The 26371-nt window shown below is 38.8% G+C and overlaps 1 protein-coding gene across 9 annotated transcripts in view; it reads left to right on the plus strand.

Annotated features, from left to right (window-relative positions):
• PSD3 (pleckstrin and Sec7 domain containing 3) overlaps window positions 1–26371 on the plus strand; it is a 571362-nt gene that overhangs the window by 218128 nt on the left and 326863 nt on the right. The gene's annotated exons all lie outside the window — the stretch shown is intronic.

A 26371-nucleotide genomic window follows, 5' to 3' on the forward strand; every position in this document is an offset into this window, starting at 1 on the left:
AAATATTTTCCCTTAAAAATGCAGTTAGATTTGTGTATAAAAGTTCAGTGGAGAAAATGTATTTGGACTAGGGGTGTCTTTTCTGCCTATGCTCTGATGAAATAACAACGCCAGAAACTGATGGACTAACCTTTGGAATTTGTGTTTCTTCTGGTTAGAATATCGTTGAGAGAGCTGAGCGCAGGAAGTGCTGTTTTGAGATTTAGTTCCCTTTTTAAGGACCTCTCCCTTCTGTTTGTTTTAAAGTGGGTTTTGAGTTTTCCATTTCTATGATAAGCCCATTTCCTCTGGGACATTTGTAGAATATTCAGACACAGATTGAAATTACTGAGAAACAAATAGGGCGCAGAGTCAAAACATGTTTGAAATGCAGTTAACTGAAATAGGTTGTCAGCCACTGAAGGCTTACATTTGTTTTACTGAACATTATTATTTTAAAAAATTGAACTTTGGTTTGCACTTTCTTAAAGTTTCACAAAGTCCATTCAGTTTTTTAAAATTTTTTATTTATTTATTTTTTTTAAAGAGGCCAGGACACATTTATCAAATAATTAGACTTAACCAATATACAGAAATGCTTATGGAAAGCAGAAGAACTGAGGAAGGGAGGGTCAGACCATTTCTTTTCCTGGAAACCCACGTTCTCTCTCTTGCCCGGAGTGGTAAAACAATGCAGACCTTTAGGTAATTTTTTATACTTAATGTTTCTCGATCATACCATGAAGCTATAGCTTTACATGAAATCAAAACTAAATCTCTAGTGTTATTAGCAAAATATTGTTTTAGAAATAAAAGCCCTGTTCAGGGCTGTGAGGTGATTCCATGTGTGAGCTTTGTCAGATGGCATTACAGGATTAACTAGCTGAGCCATATGATTCATTCAATACATGAGCCAACTTAAACCCATTCATAATTATGTTCTTTATTAGAGAGATGGGAGAGCTGTGTCTAAACACAATAGGCATTTAGAACAGTCCTCTATTGTGTCTTTCCCAGAGTGACTTCCCCATCCCCAGAAGCTGTCTGCCTGATGTACAGCAACAATGTCTTGCAGACAGAGTTGTGGATCTGATTAGGTTAGAGGAGAGTCATCCTAGCTCTTAAGCAAGGTGGAGGATTACTTGAAAACCTCAGAGCTTTACCGGAGCACTTTTAAAGTTTAGTCTCATTTCATTTACTGCGTACATTTATGGTCTTTTGCTAGTTAATAATAGAGAGTCAGGAACAATGACACTTTGATAACCCAGCTAAGTGGTTTGACCTAAAAACCTCCACTGAATCCTAGTTACCTATGCCAATATACCATTAGGACAGAGAGGGGAGGCACAATCAATTTCTTTTAGAGCCCACTCTGATTTTTATTGAACTTGCTCTACACCTCTTGAGGTCTGTGTATGCATACTTATGTTTATTTTACCTGGGTAGGGTAATGTTTTAGATGATGTTTATGTAGAAGAATTTGAGCAGTTTATTAAAATATGCTGTCATGGGTCAACCGTGTATTAAAAAATCCCATCCACTTAAAAAGGAGTCTCATTATAGAATTAAAGTATATGTTCATTAAAGACAATTTGAAAAGCACAAAGAAATAATCTAGGAACCACCACTGAGAAATCAGTTACTGTTGCCATTTTGGTATATGCATTTTCAACGTGTGTGTGTGTGTGTGCGTGCGTGTGCGCACGTGTGCACTTCAGATTTATTTAAATGAGTGCTTCCAAAAGTCTGGTGCAGACACTATTGGTGGCACATGAAATAATTTAGGAAATATATGAATGAGCATGTTTTGTTAATGGTTATATATTCTAATATATATTATAAAATTATAACAACACATCAAACCTATGATTTCATGGTTACAGTTACTCTGGATGACCTTTAGATGTTGGGAGTCCTCAGCCCCTCTTCAGCACCTCACTCATTAGGTGATTTCACTAGGTCTTCAATATCCAGCACATCGGTGATCTGGTCAGCTCTACCATCAAAATCTGTTCCTGATTCAACTCTTCACCACTCCTAATGCCACCAGGATTCAAATGATCCAGGTCACCATGGTTTATGACAATATCCGTTTTTTAAAAAATATATTTATTTATTTGGTTGCGCTGGGTCTTACTTGTGGCAGGCGGGCTCCTTAGTTGCGGCTCACTGGCTCCTTGGTTGTGGCATGCAAACTCTTAGTTGTGGCATGCATGTGGGATTTAGTTCCCTGACCAGGGATATGACAATATCCTTTTAACTAGTGTCCTACTTCAGTCTTTTGTCAATCTCTGTTGGCTTCCCATCTCAGAGTAAAAGCCCGAGTCCTTACCACCAACCCACAAGTCCCTGCATGGTCTGCCTCTTCCCCGTCCTGTACCTCTGTGACCTCATCTCCTCCTATTCTTCTTTCTCACCTGCTTCTGTCACATCTTTGAACATACCAAGCATGCTTCCACCTTGGGTCCTTTGCTCTTGCTATTACATCTTCCTGGAATGCTTATCCCTCAGGTACTCCCATGGCCAGCCCCCCAACTTCAGGTCTTCAAAGGTTCCTTTCTAGCAAGCATTTCCCTGGCTACCTTCTTTAAAATTCTGACTCCTTCCCCCACAAGCCTCATGTTCCTCTTGCTTGTTTTATTTTTTCTCGCTAACCATGTCACTAATGTGGTTATCTTATTTTATTATGTTTCCCCACTTAAACATAAGCTCTTCCAGGTCAGGGATTTTTGTCTGTTTTAGTCATTACTGAATCTACAGCACCTAGTATAGTTCCTGGCATATAGTAGGCATTTAGTAAAAACTTGTTGAAAGAATAGCTTAAATAAAAGTCATGGGCTGACTTAATGAACAATATTAAATAAATCAGTACCTCTAGTACAGGGATATGCAAAAGTCATGAAAGTGATGAATGGATAATCTTTGAGAAACACTGATTTAAATAATCTTTGAGTCTTTTTCTTTTGTGTTATTATAAATAGCACTGCAGTAAATACCCTTTAGTAGTTTTCTTGTATATATTTATGATTATTTCTTTAAAATAAACACTTAAAAGTCTTTTTGCTGATTCTTAGGATATACATATTTTTAAGACTTACTGAAGCTAGACAGCTTATTGGTTCATACCCCTGTCCAATCTATGAGCACTTATATTTCTTCCTAAACCTTGCGGTGCACTATCTCAGTGCCTTTTTATCTTTGCCAGTTTGATAGCTGAAAAAGCTGAGTGCCTGAGCTTGTACTTCATTGATAACTTATATGTATAAGTATTTTCCCACCTGTTTAATTCTGATCTTTTAATCTTTTTTTTGTGACTTGCTTGCTCTTGTCTGTTTGGGCTGGGCTCTGATTGCAGGGGACTGAAAACCTCCATGAGCTGGTTTTATTGGATGGATGTCATAGGCACTCTGGTTTATGTACAAGGAAAGAATACGAAGGACAGGCAGACCTCTCAGAGACAGGAACGGGAGGGTTCCTGCTTCCTATCATTTCCACTCCAGCTTTTCTTTCCCTACTGGGTTTCCCTTTTCTCCCTCTCTGCAGGGCCTCTGCTTTTCTGTAACTGTTCATACCACCTGGCTTTGGTTTGCCATGTCACTCAGTTCAGCCCTGACTCTTAGCAGGACCTTTCAGTTCAGATACCCATCATCATCCAGGTGCCGTGGGCATCTGTGTCCCAGATTTCTAGGAGTGAGCAGTCAGTTGGCTCCATTTCATTAGGTGGTTGCATCTGGTCCAGCTAGCTGAGATTAGGGTTGGCGGGGGGGGCGGTGGTTGAGGCACTTGGGGACTGTTCTGTCCAGGGGCTGTGGGTGAAATAGCTTCTCTAGGAAGGATGAAGTGACTGGAATGTTCAGTACCATGTCTTTTGCCCATTTTTTCGTATGATGTGTTCATCTTTCTCTTATGGGTACACAGAAGCCCATTACATACGACGACTAGTTTTGTCTTTTGTCTCATGGGTGTTTTTCCCTCTGATTACCTTTTTTTTTTTTTTTTTTTTTGCGGTATGCAGGCCTCTCACTGCTGTGGCCTCTCCCGTTGCGGAGCACAGGCTCCGGATGCGCAGGCTCAGCAGCCATGGCTCATGGGCCCAGCCGCTCCGTAGCATGTGGGATCTTCCCGGACCGGAGCTCGAACCCGTGTCCCCTGCATCGATTGGCAGGCGGACTCTCAACCATTGCGCCACCAGGGAAGCCCCTGATTACCATTTTAATTTTGCTTGGTGTTTTCACCATTTAATTAAAATAGTCAATTAAATCATGATTTTTGCTACTGTAAAGTTTAGAAATACCTTCTTTATGAGGAAATTATATATTCAGCTATACCTTCTAGTTCTTTACAGTTTTATTTTTTATGTGCCCCTTGAATTACATTAAATTATAGGGGAATTTGGGAGAGAAATAGTATCTTTGCCTAATTCATTCTAGGAGCATAGTGTTTATTTAGTATTAATTCCTTTCAGCAAAATTTTATAGCTTTTTTTTATTCTAGTTCTGTACCTTTCTTAAGTTTAGTCCTAGCTACTTTATAAATTTTATTCTTATTATGAGTAGAATTTTTCTCAATTATGTTTTCTATCTGGTCCTTCGTGGTTTATTGAAGCTATTGTTTTCATATTTTTATTTTACAACTGACCACTTTACTAGTTCTAATAACTTTTTTACTTAATACATTTGGGCTTTGTATGTAGACACTTACAACATCTGCAAATAGTTATTTTATTTCTGCCTTCTTCTATCTTTTCATTTTTTTTTCTCATTTTACTGTAGTAGATCTTTTAGAATGAGGATTATGGTGATTGTAATGGAATGTAAAACAATGTCTTATACTGTTGTGTTTTGTTAGGAATAATTGTTCTGACTAGATAGTCAGAATAGGGACTTCCCTGGTGGCGCACAGTGGATAAGACTCTGCACTTCCAATGCAGGGGGCCTGGGTTTGATCCCTGGTCAGGGAACTACATCGCACATGCATGCTGCAACTAAGAGTTTGCATGCCACAACTAAGGAGCCTGGGAGCCGCAACTAAGGAGCCCATCTGCTGCAACTAAGGAGCCCATGTGCCACAACTAAGGAGCCCAGAAGCCAGAACTAAGGAGCCTGCCTGTCTCAACTAAGACCTGGTGCAACCAAATAACTAAATTAATTTTTAAAAAAAGCAGTAGTTGTTTAACAACTTTTAGATAGTCAGAATATTTGGGAATGTAGAGGTAAATGAAACTAGTGGAAAACTGGTCTTGACCCAAAAGATGATCTACACTGGCTTGTCTTGGAGCTTGAATGTTTCACTTGTTACTCTCTTTCTGACCAAATCATTGCCTCCAGAAAGTCCCTGTTAAAATGCCCATGTGATCCTCCCATTAATACAGACTTGCTAATATAGCATGTCACTGATGTGGTTCTCTGATTTTCTGGTAATTGATACTGGTCTACTATTATGGAAAATGAGAAATGGACCTTAAAGAGATAGGATAGAAAGTGTTTAAGGTGGTGATGGCAGCATGAGCCCATGTAGTTAGCAGCTGCTTACTTCAGCTTTAGCTTTTCTCTGCTTTGTGTTCTGTGTACCTCCCACCTCCACCCCACAAACTCAACCACAGTGAACTTCTTTTGCTTTCTTAAATATGTTTTATTCTCTTGTCTTGAGCTTTCCTGTTCTTACCCCCCACTCTTAGCATCCTCGTCCTCAGGGTCAACTTCAGTGTCACTCTTCTCTAGGAGACTGATTTCCTTAGAGTAGGTTATGGTCCTACCATGTACTCTGAATGTACCCTGTATTTTCTTTAAAATGACATTATTATAATTGCTTTGAAAAATAATCTCTTTTAAAAATGTTAGAGCTATTTAACTATAACCTCAAATTGCAGTGCCAGAGAGCATGTCTCCCTTACTGATCATTGTGTCTGACACCTAAGTAGTCACTCAATAAATGCTTCCAAAATTAATGATGAACAGGGGAATGGAGGACAGTGAGCATGGGTGAGAGACTGCAGGGAGCTGCCTTGATTAGTGCAAGTGATAGCAAGAGGGAGTTGGAGGAGTTGGAAGGGAAGGTATTGTGTACGCCTGTGCCAGAAAAACTTAGTTTCTGAACCTGTGTGGAACTGAAGGGAAGGCCTGCCTTCTGTTACTGAATTTGAGCAGAGTTCTGAGAGATTTGAAATGGAGTTTCATATACAGGTGAACTCAATGTACCCTTGGACACGGAGAAGAATACAACTCTATACTTCATGCTTTTACCCTTTAATTTCTTTGCTTTTCAGGGTTGAAGTAGTACAGCCACTAGGATTTTACAACATCTAAACTGGCAGACTGGCTCATAAAGTTTAGGACCCCACCAACAATGAAGACCATATTTAAAAAGCTAGAGTGGTAAAAGGCAGTAGGAGGAAAAAACAGGAGTCTGTACAAAAAAAACAGGACTTGGTGCTTTTTCGTTGGCAAAAGCAAGGAAAGTTTGCTTTTGTGAGCCTGGATGGTACCAGTTCATGAATAAAGAATTACCGTACAGTTTTCACTGTTTCTCAAGTTAGAGTAAACTTGTTCCTATACTTCTGTTTTTTGTATTATCATTCTATTATAAATTATAAACAGTGAACTCAGAGCCAAATGTAAATAGGAGACCAAATACATTTATTACTATTATTTTCTTTATCTCATTTATTCAAACTATGTATTCCTGAGGAAAACTGCTCTTTGACATAATGTTGAACTGAGGGTTGAACTTTGAGTATTAATACTTGGAGTATTAAAAACAAATCCATGTGAATTGAGCTGAGTTTTCATGAGATTACTATATGACTAATAAAATTAAGCAAGTTGAGGTGCTAATTTTGGTAGATTGGGTTGTAGTGATACTGCATTTAAGTTTAGAGTAATCTGGCCATTTTTCATATCCACTTGAAGTCTTCCTCTGGCTCCCTTGCCTAAGTACTCACACTACTGCCCTTTTTCCTGTACCCTGTACGATGCCACTGGCCTCATGCTTTGAACAAGCCCTGGCGTCTTACACCCCTGCGACTTGCTGTGCATTGCCTGTGCTGGGAGAGCCTTTCCTTCATCACTGTCCACCTGGCATACGCCTCCTTTTGGTTCAGGATTGTGCAGGATGTACTCTTCTAACAGTTGGAACACTGATTGCTCCGTGATTTCTGTCTTGTTTGTAGTTATTTCTACAAACTTTGTCTGCACTACCTAGACTTTAAAATCCATGATGTTGGGAGCTGTGCTTTGCTCTTTATTCATCTTTGTACACACTGTACCTACTGTGAAGTCTGGGTGCTCAGTAATTGATGTCAGTGAGGGAACTTCGTAGGTGGTTAGGCATCTCTGTCCTCCTCTTAAGCCTCTGCTCTTTATTTATTTATTTAATTGACATACAGTTGGTTTACAGTGTTGTGTTAGTTTCTGGTGTATGGCAAAGTGATTCTGTTTTACATATATGTGTTTACATATATAGATATATATTCTTTTTCAGATTACTTTCCATTATAGGTTATTACAAGATATTAAATATAGTTCCCTGTGCTATACAGTAAGCCCTTGTTGTTTATCTATTTTATATATGATATTGTGTATCTGCTAACCCCAAACTCCTAATTTATCCCTCCCCCCTTTCCCTTTGGTAACGATAAGTTTGTTTTCTATGTCTGTGAATCTGTTTCTGTTCTGTAAATAAGTTCATTTGTATCAGTTTTTAGATTCCACATATAAGTGATACCATATGACATTTGTCATTCTCTGACTGATTAGTATGATCATCTCTAGGTCCATCCGTATTGCTGCATACGGCATTATTTCATTCTTTTTTATGGCTGAGTAGTATTCTATTGTGTATATGTACCACATCTTCTCTATCCATTCATCTGTCGATGGACATTTATGTTGCTTCCATGTCTTGGCTATTGTGAATAGAGCTACTATGAACATTGGGCTGCATGTATCTTTTCAAATTATAGTTTTCTCCGAATATGTGCCCGAAAGGGGGATTGCTGAATCATACGGTAACTCAATTTTTAGGTTTTTTTTTTTAAAGGAATCTCTTTACTGTTCTCCGTAGTGACTGCACCAATTTACATTCCCACCAGCAGTGCAGGAGGGTTGCCATTTCTCCGCACCCTCTGCAGCATTTATCATTTGTGGTCTTTTTGATGGCCATTCTGACTGGTGTGAGGTGATACTTCATTGTAGTTTTGATTTGCATTTCTCTAATAATTAGTGATGTTGAGCATTTTTTCATGTGCCTGTTGGCCATCTGTGTGTCTTCCTTGGAGAATTGTCTGCTTAGGTCTTCTGCCCATTTTTTGATTGGGTTGTTTAGTTTTTCAATATTGAGCTGTATGAGCTGTTTGTATATTTTGGAGATTTATTGCGTGTTGGTCACATCATTTGTAAATATTTTCTCCCATCCTGTAGATTGTCTTTTCATTTTGTTGATGGTTTCCTTTGCTGTGCAGAAGCTTATAAGTATGATTAGGTGCCATTTGTTTATTTTTGCTTTTATTTCTTTTGTTTTGGGAGATGGACCTAAGAAAACATTGGTACGATTTATGTCAGAATGTTTTGCCTGTGTTCTCGTCTGGGAGTTTTATGGTGTCATGTCTTGTATTTAAGTCTTAAGCCATTTTGACTTTATTTTGTGTATGGTGTGAGGGAGTGTTCTAACTTCATTGATTTACATGTGGTGTCCAGCTTTCCCAACACCACTTGCTGAAGAGACTGTCTTTTCTCCATTGAATATCCTTGCCTCATTTGTTGAAGATTAATTGACCATGGGTGTGTGGATTTATTTCTGTGCTATCTATTCTGTTCCATTGATCCATATGTCTGTTTCTCTGCCCCAAACACAGTGTTTTGATTACTGTAGCTTTGTAGTATTGTCTGAAATCTGGGAGGATTATGCCTCCAGCTTTGTTCTTTTTCCTCAGGATTGCTTTGGCAATTCTGGGACTTTTATGGTTCCATGTAAATTTTAGGATTATTTGTTCTAGTTCTGTGAAAAATATCATGGGTAATTTGATAGGGATCACATTAAATCTGTAGATTGCTTTGGGTAGTATGGCCATTTTAACAATATTCTTCCACTCCAAGAGCATGGGTTATCTTTCTGTTTCTTTGAATCATCATTAATTTCCTTTATCAATGTTTTATAGTTCTCAGCATGTAACCTGAGAACCTGTAACATGTAAACCTCCTTGGTCAGGTTTATTCCTAAGTATTTTATTTTTTGTTGCAATTTTAAAAGGGATTTTTTTTTACTTTCTCTTTCTGATATTTCATTGTTGGTGTAAAGAAATGCAACAGATTTCTGTATGTTACCTGCTACCTTGCTGTATTTGTTTATCAGTTCTAGTAGTTTTTGTGTGGAGTCTTTAGAGTGTTCTATATGTAGTATCATGTCACCTGCATATAATGACAGTTTCACCTCTTCCCTTCCAATTTGGGTACATTTTATTTCTTTTTCTTGTCTGATTGCTGTGGCTAGGACTTCCAATAGTATGTTGAAAGGAAGTGGTGAGGGTGGGCATCCTTGTCTTCTTTCAGATTTTAGTGGGAAGCCTTTCAGCTTTTCACCATTGAGTATTATGTTGGTTGTGGGTTTGTCATAAATAGCTTTTTATAATACTAAGATATATACCCACTTTGGCAAGAGTTTTTATCATGAATGGATGTTGAATTTTATCAAGTGCTTTTTCTATATCTGTTGAGATAATCATGATATTTATCTTTTGTTAATATGGTGTATCACATTGAGTGATTTGTGTATGTTGAACCATCCTTGTGACCCTGGAATGAATCCAAATTGACCGTGGTGTATGTATGTATTTTGTTTTGTAATGTATTGCCAGATTCGGTTTGATATTTTATTGAGGATTTTTGCATGTGTATTCATCAAAGATATTGACCTATAATTTTCTTTTTTGGTGGTATCTTTGTCATATTTTAGTATCAGGGTGATGGTGGCTTCATAGAATGAATTTGAGAGTGTTCCCTCCTCTTCAATCTTTTGGAAGAGTTTGAGAAGGATAGGTATAAGTTCTTTGTATGTTTGGTAGAATTCCTCAGTGAAGCCATCTGGTCCTGGGCTGTTGTTTGCAGGGAGGTATTTTTGTTTGTTTTTGTTTTTTTTCATTATATATTCTATTTCACCTCTGGTGATCAGTCTGCTCAAATTATCTATTTCTTCTTGATTCAGTTTTGGTGGGCTGTATGTTTCTAGAAACTTCTTCATTTCTTTTAGGTTGTCCAGTTTGTTGGCATATAATTGTTCATAATATTATATTTTTTTGTATTTCTGTAATATCAGTGGTTATTTCTCCTCTTTCACTTTTTATTTTATTTATTGGGGTCCTCTCTCTGTTCTTGGTGAGTCTGGTTAGAGGTTTGTCAGTTTTGTTTATCCTTTCAAAAAACCAGCTCTTGGTTTTATTTTTTCTATTTTTTAAATCTATTTTATTCATTTCCTCTCTGATCTTTATTATTTCTTTCTGCTCACTTTAGGTTTTCTTTTTCCTTGTTTTCCTAATTCTTTTAGGTGGTAGGTTAGGTTGTTTGAAATTTTTCTTGTTTTTTGAGGAAGGCCTGTATTGCTGTGAACATCCGTCTTAGGACTACTTTTGCTGCATCCCATAGATTTTGTATGGTTGTGTTTTCATTGTCATTTGTCTCAAGGTATTTTTGGATTTCCTCTTTGATTTCATCATTTACCTGCTGGTTTTTTAGTAGCATGTTGTTAAGTCTTCATGTAGTCTTTTTTTTTTTTTTTTCTCATTTCTCTTTCTGTGGTTGATTTCTAGTTTCATGCTGATGTGGTCAGAAATAAATGCTTGAAATAATTTCTATTCTCTTAAATTTGTTGAGGCTTGTTTTATGTCCTAATATGTTGTCTATTTTAGAGAATGTTCCATGAGCATTTGATAAGAATATGTATTGTGTTTTTTTTGTTGTTGTTGTTTGTTTGTTTTTTGATGTAGTGCCCTGTAGATATCAGTTAAGTCTAACTATTCTTTTTTGTGTCATTTAGGGTCTCTGTTGCATTATTGATTTTCTGTCTGGAAGATCTGTCCATTGATGTCAGTGGGTGTTAAAGTCTCCTATTATTATATTCCTATCAACTTCTCCCTTTATGTATGTTAGTATTTGTTTTACGTATTTAGGTGCTTCCATATTGGGTGCATATATGTTAACGAGTGTAATATACTCTTATATTGATCCTTTTATCATTATATAGTGTCCTTCTTTATCTTTCTTTATGACCTTTGTTTAAAGTCTATTTTGTCTGATATGAATATTGTTTTAAAGTCTGTTTTGTCTGATATGAATCCTGCTTTCTTGTCATTTCCGTTTGGATGAAATATCTTTTTCCATCCTCTCACTTTCAGTCTGTGTGGGTCTCTTGTATGAAGCATATTGTAGGTTCTTGTTTTATTATACAGTCTGCCATTCTTTGTCTTTTGATTGGAGCATTTAGTCTGTTCACATTTAAGGTAATTATTGATAGGTATGTATTTACTGCCATTTTTAACTTTATTTTCCAGTTGATTTTTTACTTCTTTTTTTTTCCTTTCTTTTTGTTTTTCCTTTTGTGGATTGATGGTTTTCTTTTGTTTTATGCTTGAGTTCTCTTCTTTTTGGTTTTTATGAATCTGTTATGAGCTTCTGATTTGTGGTTACCATGGTTTTCAAGTATGTCAGTCCACCACTATATATACTTGCTCATATAAGCTCAAACACATTCTGAAAAACAATCTACATTTTCTTACTCCCCCCACCCCTGTTTTTATGATTTTAATGTCCTATTTTACATCTTCATGTTTATCATTTTGCTGGTCATTGTAGTTATAATTGCTTTCACAAAAATTGTTTTGATCGCTTTTTTTTTTAATCTATACACTGGTTTATTGAAGTGATCTACAATGCTTTTACATATTTGCTTTTCCTGTTGTAATTTTATTTTTCCTATCGATTCTCGCTTCTTTTCTATTTAGAGAAGAACTTTCAATATTTCTTCTAGGATAGGTTTAGTAATGCTATATTCTTTTTGTTTTTGCTTATCTAAGAAATTCTTTATCTCTCCTTCTATTCTAAATGATAATCTTGCTGGGTAAAGTATCCTGAGTTGCAGGTTTTTCCGTTTTAGGACTTTGAATATATCTTTCTACTCCTTTCTGGCCTGCAGCATTTCTGTAGAGAAATCAGCTGATAGCCCTATGGGGGGTTCCCTTCTAACTAACTCTTCATTTTTCTATTGTATCTTTAGAACCTCTTTTTATCTTGAACTGTTGCCATTTTAATCATAATATGTCTTAGAGTAGGTCTGCTTGGGTTCATCTTGTTTGAGACAGTCTGTACTTCCTGTACCTGGATATCTGTTTCCTCCTTTAGGTTTAGGAAGTTTTCAGCCATAATTTCTTCAAATACATTTTTGATTCTTTTTTCTCTTTCTTCTACCTCTGAGATCTGTATTATGTATAGATTGGCATGCTTTATATTATCCATAGTTCTCGTATATTGCTTTTATTTTTTTTCCATGTCTTTCTTTTTATACAGCAGGTTCTTACTAGTTATCCATTTTATACATATTAGTATATACATGTCAATCGCAATCTCCTAATTCATCACACCACCCCACCCCCCGCTTTTCCATCCTTGGTGTCCATACGTTTGTTCTCTACATCTGCGTCTCAATTTCTGCCCTGCAAACCAGTTCATCTGTACCATTTTTCTAGGTTCCACATATATGTGTTAATATACGATATTTGTTTTCTCTTTCTGACTTACTTCACTTTGTATGACAGTCTCTAGATGCATCCACGTCTCTACAAATGACCCAATTTCTTTCCTTTTTATGGCTGAGTAATATTTCATTGTATTTATGTACCACATCTTCTTTATCCATTCGTCTGTCAATGGGCATTTAGGTTGCTTCCATGTCCTGGCTATTGTGAATAGTGCTGCAGTGAACATTGGGGTGCATGTGTCTTTTTGAATTATGGTTTTCTCTGTGTATATGCCCAGTAGTGGGCTTGCTGGGTCATATGGTAATTCTATTTTTAGTTTTTTAAGGAACCTTCATACTGTGGCTGTATCCATTTACATTCCCACCAACAGTGCAACAGGGTTCTCTTTTCTCCACACCTTCTCCAGCATTTGTTGCTTGTAGATTTTCTGATGATGCCCATTCTAACTGGTGTGAGTTGATACCTCATTGTAGTTTTGATTTGCATTTCTCTAATAATTAGTGATGTTGAGCAGCTTTTCATGTGCTTCTTGACCATCTGTATGTCTTCTTTGGAGAAATGTCTATTTAGGTCTTCTGCCCGTTTTTTGATTGGGTTGTCTGTTTTTTTAATACTGAGCTGTATGAGCTGCTTATATATTTTGGAGATTAATCCTTTGTCTGTTGATTCGTTTGCAAATATTTTTCTCCCATTCTGAGGGTTGTCTTTTTGTCTTGTTTGTAGTTTCCTTTGCCTTGCAAAAGCTTTTAAGTTTCATTAGGTCCCATTTGGTTTTTTTTGTTTTTATTTCCATTACTCTAGGATGTGGATCAAAAAAGATCTTGCTGTGATTTATGTCAAAGAGTGTTCTTCCTATGTTTTCCTTTAAGAGTTTTGTAGTGTCCCGTCTTACATTACATTTAGGTTTCTAATCCATTTTGAGTTTATTTTTGTACATGGTGTTAGGGAGTGTTCTAATTTCATTCTTTTACTACACGTAGCTGTCCAGTTTTCCCAGCACCACTTATTGAAGAGACTGTCTTTTCTCCATTGTATATCCTTGCCTCCTTTGTCATAGATTAGTTGACCATAGGTGCATGCGTTTACCTCTGGGTTTTCTATTCTGTTCTTTTGATCTCTATTTCTGTTTTTGTGCCAGTACCATATTGTCTTGATTACTGTAGCTTTGTTGTATAGTCTGAAGTCAGGGAGTCTGATTCCTCCAGCTCCGTTTTTTTCCCTCAAGACCGCCTTGGCTGTTCAGGGTCTTTTGTGTCTCCACACAGATTTTAAGATTTTTTTGTTCTAGTTCTGTAAAAAATGCCATTGATAATTTGGTAGGGACTGCATTGAATCTGTAGATTGCTTTGGGTAGTATAGTCATATTCATAATATTGATTCTTCCAATCCAAGAACATGGTATATCTCTCCATCTGTTGGTATTATCTTTAATTTCTTTCAGCAGTGTCTTACAGTTTTCTGCATACAGGTCTTTTGTCTCCCTAGGTAGTTTTACTCCTAGGTATTTTATTCTTTTTCTTGCAATGGTAAATGAGAGTGCTTCTTTAATTTATCTTTCAGATTTTTCATCATTAGTGTATAGGAATGCAGGAGATTTCTGTGCATTAATTTTGTATCCTGTAACTTTACCAAATTCATTGATTAGCTTTACTAGTTTTCTGGTGGCATCTTTAGGATTCTCTATGTATAGTCATGTCATCTGCAAACAGTGACAGTTTTATTTCTACTTTTCCAATTTGTATTCCTTTTATTTCTTTTTCTTCTCTGATTGCCGTGGCTAAGACATCCAAAACTATGTTGAATACTAATGGTGAGAGTGGACAGCCTTTTCTTGTTCCTGATCTTAGAGGAAATGCTTTCAGTTTTTCACCATTGAGACTGATGTTTGCTGTGGGTTTGTTATATATGGCGTATATTATGTTGAGGTAGGTGCCCTCTATGCCCACTTTCTGGAGAGTTTTTTATCATAAATGGGTGTTGAATTTTGTCAAAAGCTTTTTCTGCATCTATTGAGGTGATCATATGTTTTTTTTCTTCAGTTTGTTAATATGGTGTATCACATTGACTGATTTGCGTATATTGAAGAATCCTTATATCCCTGGGATAAATCCCACTTGATCATGGTGTATGATCGTTTTAATGTGTTGTTGGATTCTGTTTGCTAGTATTTTCTTGAGGATTTTTGCATCTATATTCATCAGTGATATTGGTCTGTAATTTTCTTTTTTTGTAGTATCTTTTTCTGGTTTTGGTATCAGCGTGATGGTGACCTCGTAGAATGAGTTTGGGAGTGTTCCTTCCTCTGCAATTTTTTGGAAGAGCTTGAGAAGGATGGGTGTTAGCTCTTCTCTAAATGTTTGATACAATTCACCTGTGAAGCCATCTCGTCCTGGACTTTTTTTTGCTGGAAAATTTTTACTCACAGTTTCAATTTCATTACTTGTGATTGGTCTGTTCATATTTTCTATTTCTTCCTGGTTCAGTCTTGGAAGGTTATACCTTTCTAAGAATTTGTCCATTTCTTCCAGGTTGTCCGTTTTATTGGCATAGAGTTGCTTGTAGTAGTCTCTTAGGATGCGTTGTATTTCTGTGGTGTCTGTTGTAACTTCTCCTTTTTCATTTCTAATTTTATTGATTTGAGTCCTCTCCCTCTTTTTCTTGATGAGTCTGGCTAACGGTTTATCAATTTTGTTTATCTTCTCAAGGAACCAGGTTTTAGTTTTATTGATCTCTGCTCTTGTCTTCTTTGTTTCTATTCTATTTATTTCTGCTCTGATCTTTATGAGTTCTTTCCTTCTACTAACTTTGGGTTTTGTTCGTTCTTCTTTCTCTAGTTCCTTTAGGTGTAAGTTTAGGTTGTTCATTTGAGATGTTTGTTGTTTCTTGAGATAGGATTGTGTTGCTATAAGCTTCCCTTTTACAGCTGCTTTTGCTGCATCCCATAGGTTTTGGATTGTCGTGTTTTCATTGTCATTTGTCTCTAGGTATTTTTTTATTTCCTCTTTGATTTCTTCAGTGATCTCTTGGTTATTTAGTTTGTATTGTTTAGCCTCCGTGTGTTTGTGTTTTTTACGTTTTTTTCCCTGTAATTGATTTCCAATCTCATAGCATTTTGGTCAAAAAAGATGCTTGATATGATTTCAATTTTCTTAAATTTACTGAGGCTTGATTTGTGACCCATTGTGTGATCTATCCTGGAGAATGTTCAGTGTGCACTTGAGAAGAAAGTGTAATCTGCTGTTTTTGGATGGAATGCCCTATAAATATCAATTTGTCTGGTCTGCTGTTTCATTTAAAGCTTGTGTTTCCTCATTAATTTTCTGTTTGGATGATCTGTCCATTTTTGTAAGTGAGGTGTTAAAGTCCCCCACTATTATTGTGTTACTGTCAATTTCCTCTTTTATAGCTGTTAGCAGTTGCCTTATGTATTGAGATGCTCCTATGTTGGGTGCATGTATATTTATAATTGTTATATCTTCTTCTTGGATTGATCCCTTGATCATTATGTAGTATCCTTCCTTGTCTCTTGTAACATTCTTTATTTTAAAGTCTATTTTGTCTGATATGAGAATTGCTACTCCAGCTTTCTTTTGATTTCCATGGAATATCTTTTTCCATCCCCTCACTTTCAGTCTGAATGTGTCTCTAGGTCTGAAGTGGGCCTCTTGTAGATAGCATATATATGGGTCTTGTTTTTGTATCCATTCAGCGAGCTTGTCTTTTTTTTTTTTTTTTTTTTTGGTTGCACCAGGTTTCAGTTGCGGCAGGTGGGCTCCTCAGTTGTGGCATGTGAACTGTTAGTTGCGGCATGTGGGATCCAGTTCCCCGACCAGTGATCGATCCCGGGGCCCCTGCATTGGGAGCATGGAGTCCTATCCACTGCACCACCAGGGAAGTCCCAAGCCTGTCTGTGTCTTTTGGTTGGAGCATTTAATCCATTCACGTTTAAGGTAATTATCGATATGTATGTTCCTATTACCATTTTCTTAATTGTTATGGGTTTGTTTTTGTAGGTCCTTTTCTTCTCTTATGTTTCCCCCTTAGAGAAGTTCCTTTAGCATTTGTTGTAGAGCTGGTTTGGTGGTGCTGAATTCTCTTAGCTTTTGCTTGTCTGTAAAGCTTTTGATTTCTCCATCGAATCTGAGTGAGATTCTTGCTGGGTAGAGTAATCTTGGTTGTAGACTCTTCCCTTTCATCGCTTTAAGTATATCGTGCCAATCCCTTCTGGCTTGTAGAGTTTCTGCTGAGAAATTGGCTGTTAACCTTATGGGAGTTCCTTTGTATTTTATTTGTCGTTTTTCCTTTGCTGCTTTCAATAATTTTTCTTTGTCTTTAATTTTTGCCAATTTGATTACTGTGTGTCTCAGCGTGCTTCTCCTTGGGTTTATCCTGTATGGGACTCGCTGTGCTACCTGGACTTGGGTGGCCGTTTCCTTTACCATGTTAGGGAAGTTTTTGACTATAATCTCTTCAGATATTTTCTCTGGTCCTTTCTCTCTCTCTTCTCCTTCTGGGATCCTTATAATGCAAATGTTGTTTCGTTTAATGTTGTACAGAGGTCTCTTAGGCTGTCTTCATTTCCCTTCATTATTTTTTCTTTATTCTGTTCTGCGGCAGTGAATTCCACCCTTCTGTCTTCCAGGTCACTTATCTGTTCTTCTGCCTCAGTTATTCTGCTGTTGATTCCTTCTAGTGTAGTTTTCATTTCAATTATTGTATTGTTCATCTCTCTTTGTTTGTTCTTTAATTCTTCTAAATCTTTGTTAAACATTTCTTGCATCTTCTCGATCTTTGCCTTCATTCTTTTTCCAGGTCCTGGATCATCTTCACTATCATTATTCTGAATTCTTTTTCTGGAAGTTTGCCTATCTCCACTTCATTTTGTTATTTTTCTGTGGTTTTATCTTGTTCCTTCATCTGGTACATACCCTCCGCCTTTTCATCTTGTCTATCTTTCTGTCAATGTCATATCTGTTCCACAGGCTGCAGGATTGTAGTTCTTCTTGCTTCTGGTGTCTGCCCTCTGGTGGATGAGGCTATTTAAGAGGGTTGTGCAAGTTTCCTAATGGGAGGGACTGGTGGTGGGTAGAGCTGGCTGGCTATTGCTCTGGTGGGCAGAACTCAGTAAAACTTCAATCCACTTGTCTGCTGATGTGTGGGGCTGAATTTCCTCCCTGTTGGTTGTTTGGTCTGAGGCGACCCAACACTGGAGCCTACCCGCACTCTTTGTTGGGGCTAATGGTGGACTCTGGAAGTGCTCACGCCAAGGAGTACTTCCCACAACTTCTGCTGCCAGTGTCCTTGTCCTCACGGTGAGACACAGCCACCCCCCTGCCTCTGCAGGAGACCCTCCAACAGTAGCAGGTAGGGCTGGTTCAGTCTCCTGTAGGGTCACTGCTCCTTCCCCTGGGTCTTGATGTGCACACTACTTTGTGTGTGCCCTCCAAGAGTGGAGTCTCTGTTTCCCCCAGTCCTGTCAAAGTCCTCTAGTCAAGTCCTGCTAGTCTTCAAATTCTGACTCTCTAGGAATTCCTCCTCCTGTTGCTGGACGCCCAGGTTTGGAAGTCTGACGTGAGGCTCAGAACCTTCACGCCAGTGGGTGGACTTCTGTGGTATAAGTGTTCTCTAGTTCGTGAGTCACCCACCCAGCGGTTATGGGACTTGATTTTATTGTGATTGCGCCCCCCCCCCCCCCATCTCATTGTGGCTTCTCCTTTGTCTTTGGATGTGAGGTATCTTTTTTGGTGAGTTCTAGTGTCTTCCTGTTGATGATTTTTCAGCAGTTAGTTGTGATTCCAGTGCTCTCACAAGAGGGAGTGAGAGCACATCCTTCTACTCCACCATCTTGAACCAGTCCCTCCCCGCACTCCATTTGTCTTTCTGTCTGCTGTTCTGATGGAGTGGTTTCCATTATTCTATCTTCTGGATTGCTTATTCGTTGTTCTTCATTACTTAGCTTGCTATTTATTGCCTTTATCTTTATTTTCGTCTCAGCAGTTGAGCTGTCTATTTTTGATTAGCTTCCCCTTATAGTTTCTAGTTCCTAGTTACAGTGGTCTGCATTTCTATCAACAGCTTTTCTTAATTCCTTCAGCACTTTTATTATCTCCTTTTTGGACTTTGGGTCTAGTAGACTGGAGTGGTCAATTTCATTGTTATTTCAGGGGCATTCTCTTGATCTTTTATTTGGGTTGGTTCCTCTGCTTCTTTATTTTACTCATTTTTCTCTCACTGTATAAATTCAGAAGAAACAGTTATCTGCTGTGGTCTTGAAACAGTTATCTACTGTTTTTATGTGGGAGCTTCCCTGGGTAGCCTGTGTGGCTCTAATATTTTTGGTGTGAGGGTGGTTTTTAGTATGGATGCCTGCCACATCTTTCCTCAGGGTGTGCTGGCTCTTATCCCCTTGAGAGTAGGTGTGATTAGTGTTGTGACCAGAGCCTGCCCTGGATTTTGGATTGGTCCTCCTCTTTCCTCTGTGGTTGTCACAGCTCTGTCAGCAGCAGGGTCTGCTTCCCAGTTGCTGGAGTAGACGTCCCTAGATCCGGTTCTGAGCGGCCGTGTGAGGTAGGCAGGACTGGAGCACTCCTGCTGTGAGAGGAGCCACTGAGTATTCCTCTGCAGGAGTTGTCTGTCGGGAAGTGTACTCTGTGATGTCACCTGTTACCTCTTGTGTGTGCTCACAATGTACACTGTTCTTGCCATTGACCTCGGCCCCGCCTTAGTCATGAGAATGCTGGCAATCGGCCCAAATGTCCCTCAGGTGCTGCGCTCAGAAGGCTGCAGATGCAGATCTGCCGAAATCCGGCACCTGGACACACTGTAGTGGTGCACCTGGACCTGCTGTGGTAGTGCAGGGAATCAGCCCAAACCCCAGCCCCGCCGTTGCGTGTGCCTACCATAAAGCCCACCACTGCCGACACTGGTCCTGCCCCGCCCAGGGGGGTGCCTGTCATCTGCTTGGACGTCCTACAGGCGCTGCGCTCACAAACCTCCTGGTGGCATAAATCCTCTGAAGTTGTGCAACTGGAAGAATTGGCTCAGATTTCAGCCCTGTCTTCGCGTGTGGGCAACCCGCCTGTGCTTGTGTGCTCCCAGAGCTTGTAGAGGTGGAGCCGTGCCTGCCCATGAGCACACTGAGAATGAGGCTGCTGTGACTGCACCACGTTCCACCCCTTCCTGCGTGCGTTGACAGTGGAGCTCCTGTGGTGCACCTAGGCTCTGTCCAGCACACCCCCCCACCTGCAGCCTGGACCACACTGTGGGCCCTTTGGGTTGTCTCTGCACAGCCAACCCCAGTCCCGTCCCTGGGTGTGTTAGCTGAAGCCGGAGTTTCGGTCCCCGGCTGCTGCGCAGCAGGCACGTGTCTCGGGCTGGGGAGTGCAGCAAGGTGGCCAGGACCGTCTGTGCTGGTCTCTCTTTGTCCTGCCTGCTGCAGGCCAGCTGCAGCACTCTCCTCCAAGCCTCTGAGGCTCTGTCTGTCCCAGCTGATCTTCCAGCTGTGAAGGGGGTTCAGAGGGCGAGGGAACCTTTCTTCTCTCACAGCTCCCTCCCAGAGGCATAGGTCCCATCCCTGTTCATTTCTTCCTGCCTAGTTAGGTGGTTTTCTTTCTGGCAGCTTTGGTTTTGTGAGGTCTTCTGCCAGTATCATTAGGTGTTCTGTGAGAATTGCTCCACAGGTAGATGTATTTCTGATGTATTTGTGGGAGGGGGTGAGCTCCACGTTCTTTTATTCCACCGTCTTGATCTCTGCAAGGCCTTAAGCCTCTGCTCTTAACCGTGATGTTAACATTGTATAAAACAGTGTCACAGCCATCATACTCTTTCTGTCACTTTAGTGTGAGCTGATGTTAATTGTCTTACAGTGCTTATAGCTCAGAACTTACAGTACATCTGAAAGATAGAAGACATACTCTCTCTGAATAGAAATATTCATATCAGAGTTGTGAGTATAAAATGGAATTTGACCCTTGGGTATATATAGCCAGAATAGGATTTTTAAAAAATACAAACCAAAACCTTCAAAAATTTTCCAAAGGGCCTTTGCCCAGGCTGACATTCATTCTCATACTTCAGTGATAACACAGTACGTGTTTCTGGAATCAGTTTTGTGTAATATAACTCTATTCCTCCTTAACAGTAACATTTTTATTTCTCTAAGAGAAAGGTACAGAAGGAACTCATTTACATCACAAGGAATATAAAATAATAAGACATTATACCATTTGGTGAGTCCTACAAGAAGTTGGACTTAAGTTAGAAAGAAAATTGCTGCTGATATTAATTTGTTTGGATCCAACAATTGTACCAATTCTGTCAATCTGAATTTTTAGGGGTGATGTCCAGTGATATGTGTTTTTAAATGAGCTTCCCAGGAGACTCTAACAGATATTGAATTTTGAGAGCTACTGGTGGTCTTTACAATGAGAGATAACAGATAATACTCGAACTACTGGTACAGCAGTTTTAAATGTGTTATAGCCTGTGATGCTTATTTGAAATATAAGTAACCCTTTGGTTCTCAAACTTTAGGTCTGGGGTAGGGCTGGAGAAGTTGCCTTTATAACATTTTCCCGGGTGATTCTAATGCACACATACGTTTGAGAAACTGTGCTAGTATATGACAGCATAGCAGTAAGTCAGGGTTTTCCGAATTGTATTTCTCTAGGTGTTAATAGATGTTCTTGGCACAAAAGGATTCATGTCAGATAACTTTGAGAAATGCTGGAAAGGTAAAAAGTGTTTTTGGTTTTTGTACAGCTCTAATTTTCATAGCCTGAAGCACTAGGGTTTTGTGGAATACTGTTTTGGGGGACACATGGAAAGAGGGTGACTCTTGGCCCTTGTTTGTTGAAAGTCTTGGTTAAAGAGGTGGCGCTGGATTGGTGTAAGCCCGGGCGCACTGTATGTTACTGGTGCTCTGACTTGGGGCTGGTTTGCTGCTTTCCAGTGTCTGCATCACAGTCAGGTATGTGTTGAACAAAGCACCTATCTCGTTCTTCTTTTCTGAACTTCTCCCTCCAAACACTGCAGATTTCTTTGGCAACGTTTATCATGGATAATGAAGTGTGTGCTTTAGGCATTGGTACATAGCTCTTAGATTTATTCTGGTGAGTTGTGTGGAACTTTTTTTCTATTTCTATTCTGTAAAGTTAAGAATTCTGGGAAAGAGAAACCACTGAAATCTTCAAAAATTTTTAATAGTAAACACTAGTTTTGAGTGGTTGATTTTTAAGGCAGGTATTATGATCCTCATTATTTGCAGACGAGGAAACTGAGGCTGAGAGAGGTGACACAACTTGCTGGGACTGAGACCTGAGACTAGGTCTGTTTGAGTATCCAGACCCGTAATTTTTTTCCTTAGTGGCTTTGCCTTTCAGTTTTATTCAAGGTTTATATTAGTGCAGTGGATTGTTTACTGTGGAAAGTATTCTAGGATTGGAGACAGATGTGGGTTCAATTCCAATTTTGTATCTAAGCAGCTTTGTATCTTTGGGAAAGTCATTTAGTCTCTCTGAGCCTCACTTTTTTTCCCTCCATTAAATTGATATGTAGTGTTTTCCAGGCCTTATCCCCAGATATTAGTAAAGATTTATGAACATGGGTGTGTATAGTGTAAAGCACCATCTGTAATTGTGAGGGCAGAGAGCAGGTAGTGGTATCCACATTTTTAGTAACGAGCTTTCCCCAAACTTTGGCAAGTTTTAAGTGGTATCAATGGGAATTACTTCTGCAAGTCTTTTGGTTGCTCTGAAGTGACTAGCATGTGACAACACTGTGACAAGCTGCAGAAACGTCAGCTCTTCGGTGACTTGGGGCTGGTGGCATTGCAGCAAATTGCAGAATTTAGGATCTCCCGTGGCAGGACCAAAAAGCCAGGCTGATCTCCGGTAGGGCAGGACCTTTAACACCTCTGGTGCATAAAGGGAGAAATCACACCTTTGCTATTTTTGCTACTTGACTGGTATTTTCTTACGTTAAGTGATTGGGGTAAAGATCTTGTGAGAGGACTGGCGAGATTGACTTAAAATGTATTTAGGTTTTATTTTATCAGCCCTAGTTCCAAGGATAGGAATTCAGAATGTGAAAGTAAAACTGTCTAGGCGATTTGACTCTGTAGTAGAAGGAGAAATTTAAAAATGAATTTTAAGAGTGGTGCCAAAGGGCATTCTGTTTTCTTCAGACCCCAAATGAAGGAGTGTGTCCTCCAAATGGAAGTTCCAGACTGGTAGGATTCTTTTTCTTTTTGGCTTCTTGGGAGTTTTTCTGGCTCTTGGCTTAGTTTTTTCTTTTCTTTGTCCTCCTTCCCTCCCTCCCTCTTTTTCTTACTGCTACATAAAACCAGAGTGATATTACTTATCATATACTTCAGAAATAAAATTAAAGAATAAAGTATAAATAAAAACTTCATAGAGCTGAATGACTGGGTTGAATGATCATCTTTGAGTGAGTTTATATGCTGAGATAGGAGCTCAGAGGTGCCAGGACTCAGGAGAAGGGTGGTCAAGCACATGCTCTTGTTCTCTAAACTTTAAAATATCTGAACTGGGTCATCTGACATGTTTTTTTTTTTTCAGATTTACTTATTATTTATTTATTTTATTTACTTTTGGCTGCATCGAATCTTAGTTGCAGCACATGGGATCTTTGTTGCAGTGTGCAGGATCTTTTGTTGTGGCGCGTGGGCTTCTCTCTAGTTGTGGCATGTGGGTTTTCTCTCTCTAGTTGTGGTGCATAGGCTTCAGGGCACATGGGCTCTGTAGTTCTGGCACGCAGGTTCCAGAGCGCGTGGGCTCTGTAGTTGTGGCACGTGGGCTCTAGTTGAGGTGCGTGAGCTCAGTAGTTGTGGTGGCATGTGGGATCTTAGTTCCCTGACCAGGGATCGAACCTGCATTCCCTGCATTGTAAGGTGGATTCCTCACCAGTGGACCACCTAGGAATTCCCTGATATGTATTTTTTATTTTATAAAAGAGACAAGATCTATATGAAGTTAATGTACTAGTGAGGACAGTATATTTTATATTTCCATGGTGAATTTCATTCTGAAATGGCTTATGTTCTCTGAAAGTCACAAAATCTAAATGCATGCTGCCTTCTGGGTTCATCTCTGATATGCAGCTTCTTGCAGCAGGTAGTTGGGAATTGCTAAGTGCATCACATCCACACCTTATGGTATTTAGGTAAGGAAGCAGAGGGACTGTCACTAGGGGGATATTGGCCCAGGACATCACAGCTAGGTCATTCCCTCTTGCCATTTAAAAAGTTGAGTTTGAGGATGTTTCTGCTTTTTTTCTTGCACCGTGGCGTGGGGTATTGCTCTTAAGAGTGTTGTGGGGTGAAAGGGTATTAGGAACACACTCTGGGGGATGGACTGTAGTACTGAAGAAGGGACACAGGTTTGCCCCCCTCCTCTCAAGCGATGCCCAAGTGACACCGTCCAAGGAACTGGGCTGGATAGACAGGTGCTGTCTGGGGCTCTGCATAGTGATTCCTTTTTAAGAAGGCATATATATGACCAAATCTTCTCCCTGTTTGCTTTTCTTCTTTGAAGTCTGATGCTCACTCAGCCTGGGCCATCTAGTGGTTTCAGGCCACTGAAGACCCTCTCATGGCCCCTCCCAAACCTAAGTTTTTCTGGTAAAAAACATCTTATTTTGTAAATTGAATAGCTTAGTGAAAGTTTGAATGCATGTTTCACAGAGTGTGTGTTCCATGTAGGATAGAAATTAAAAGGGTAGTAAACAAAACAAAACAACAAAAGTGATTTTATCAAGGTTAAACTCTTTTCTGAAGAACTTCTAAGTCTTTAGTACGAAGAGTACTCACCTGCATTGTGCATCTGCAAGGGGTGGGTTTAGAAGTTAAAGAATACTCAGCTTACTGGCCATTCGTATTTTTTATAGTATGGAGTGTATTTGTCCTCGAGGAAAATTTTCTTTTCCTGCTATCTCTTCCTCAAAATGAAGTTTGAAGTGATGGAATAGATTATGGTTCAAAAAATTATTTGAAGCCATGAGCATAGAAGTTCATAAGCCATATGGAGTAAGCTCTGTGTGTGTGTGTGTGTGTGTGTGTGTGTGCGCGCGCGCGCGCGCGCGTGTGTGTGTGTGTGTGTAGGGGGTTATTTGTTTGTGTATGTGTGTGTAAAAGTCCAAAAGTTTGGTATTAAAGCAATATGAAGCAGTGTTTGAATTACTGGGGGGAATATTCTTCATTTTCACAGAAACTGGTTAACAAGTGAGGGAAATTGTTAATATTCAGTTTTTTTCTTTTTATTTGAAGTGAAGTTGATTTACAATGCTGTATTAGTTTCTGGTGTACAGCAGAGTGATTCAGTTATACATATATAAGTTATATATATTTTTTCAGATTATTTTCCATTATAGGGTATTACAAGATATTGAATATAGTTCCCTGTGCTATACAGTAGGACCTTCTTGTTTATCTGTTTCGTATATAGTAGTGTGAATTTGTTAACTCCAAACTCCTAAATTATCCCTCCTCCCCTTTCCCCTTTGGTAACCATTTGTTTTCTGTGTCTGTGAGTCTCTTTCTGTTTTGTAGATAGGTTCATTTATATCACTTTTTTAGATTCCACATGTAAGTGATATGATATTTGTCTTTGTCTGACTTACTTCACTTAGTATGATAATGTCTAGGCATGTTGCTGCAAATGGCATTATTTCATTTTTTTTTATGGCTCGGTAATATTCCATTGTATATATGTACCACATCTTCTTTATCCAATTATCTGTCGATGGACACTTAGGTTACTTCCATGTCTTGACTATTGTAAATAGTGCTGCTGTGAACATTAGGGTGCATGTATCTTTTCAAATTAGTTTTCATCTTTTCAGTATGTATGCCCAGGAGTGGGATTGCTGGATCATATGGTAACTCAATTTTTAGTTTTTTAAGGAACCTCCATATTGTTCTCCACAGTGGCTGCACCAATTTACATTCCCACCAACAGTGTAGGAGGGTTCCTTTTTCTCCACACCCTCTCCAGCATTTTTATTTGTAGTCTTTTTGATGATGGCCATTCTGTTTGGTGTGAGGTGCATACCTCATTGTAGTTTTGATTTGCATTTCTCTAATAATTAGCGATGTTGAGCATCTTTTCATGCTCCTGTTGGCCATATGTATGTCGTTTTTGGAGAAATAATCTATGTAGATGTTCTGCTCACGTTTTGATTGAATTGGTAGCTTTTTTTTTTTTTTTGATATTGAGCTGTACGAGCTGTTTGTATATTTTGGAAATTAAGCCTTGTTGGTTGCATTGTTTGCAAATATTTTCTCCCATACCATATGTTGTTTTTTCATTTTGTTGATGCCTTCCTTTGCTGTTTAAAAGCTTATATATCTGATTAGGTCCTATCTGTTTATTTTTGTTTTTGTGTTGGGAGATTGACCTAAGAAAAACATTGGTATGATTTATGTCAGAGAATGTTTTGCCTATGTTCTCTTCTAGGACAAGAAGACATGTTGTCATGTCTTTTATTTAAGTCTTTAAGCCATTTTGAGTTTATTTTTGTGCATGGTGTGAAGGAGTGTTCTAACTTCATAAATTTACACGCAGCCCTCCAGATTAACATTCAATTTTGTTAGAGAAAAATCAAGAGTTTTCATTCGATTTTATTAGGTATTGA

Source organism: Tursiops truncatus, chromosome 21, assembly GCF_011762595.2.
Source record: "Tursiops truncatus isolate mTurTru1 chromosome 21, mTurTru1.mat.Y, whole genome shotgun sequence".
NCBI classification, from domain to species: domain Eukaryota; kingdom Metazoa; phylum Chordata; class Mammalia; order Artiodactyla; family Delphinidae; genus Tursiops; species Tursiops truncatus.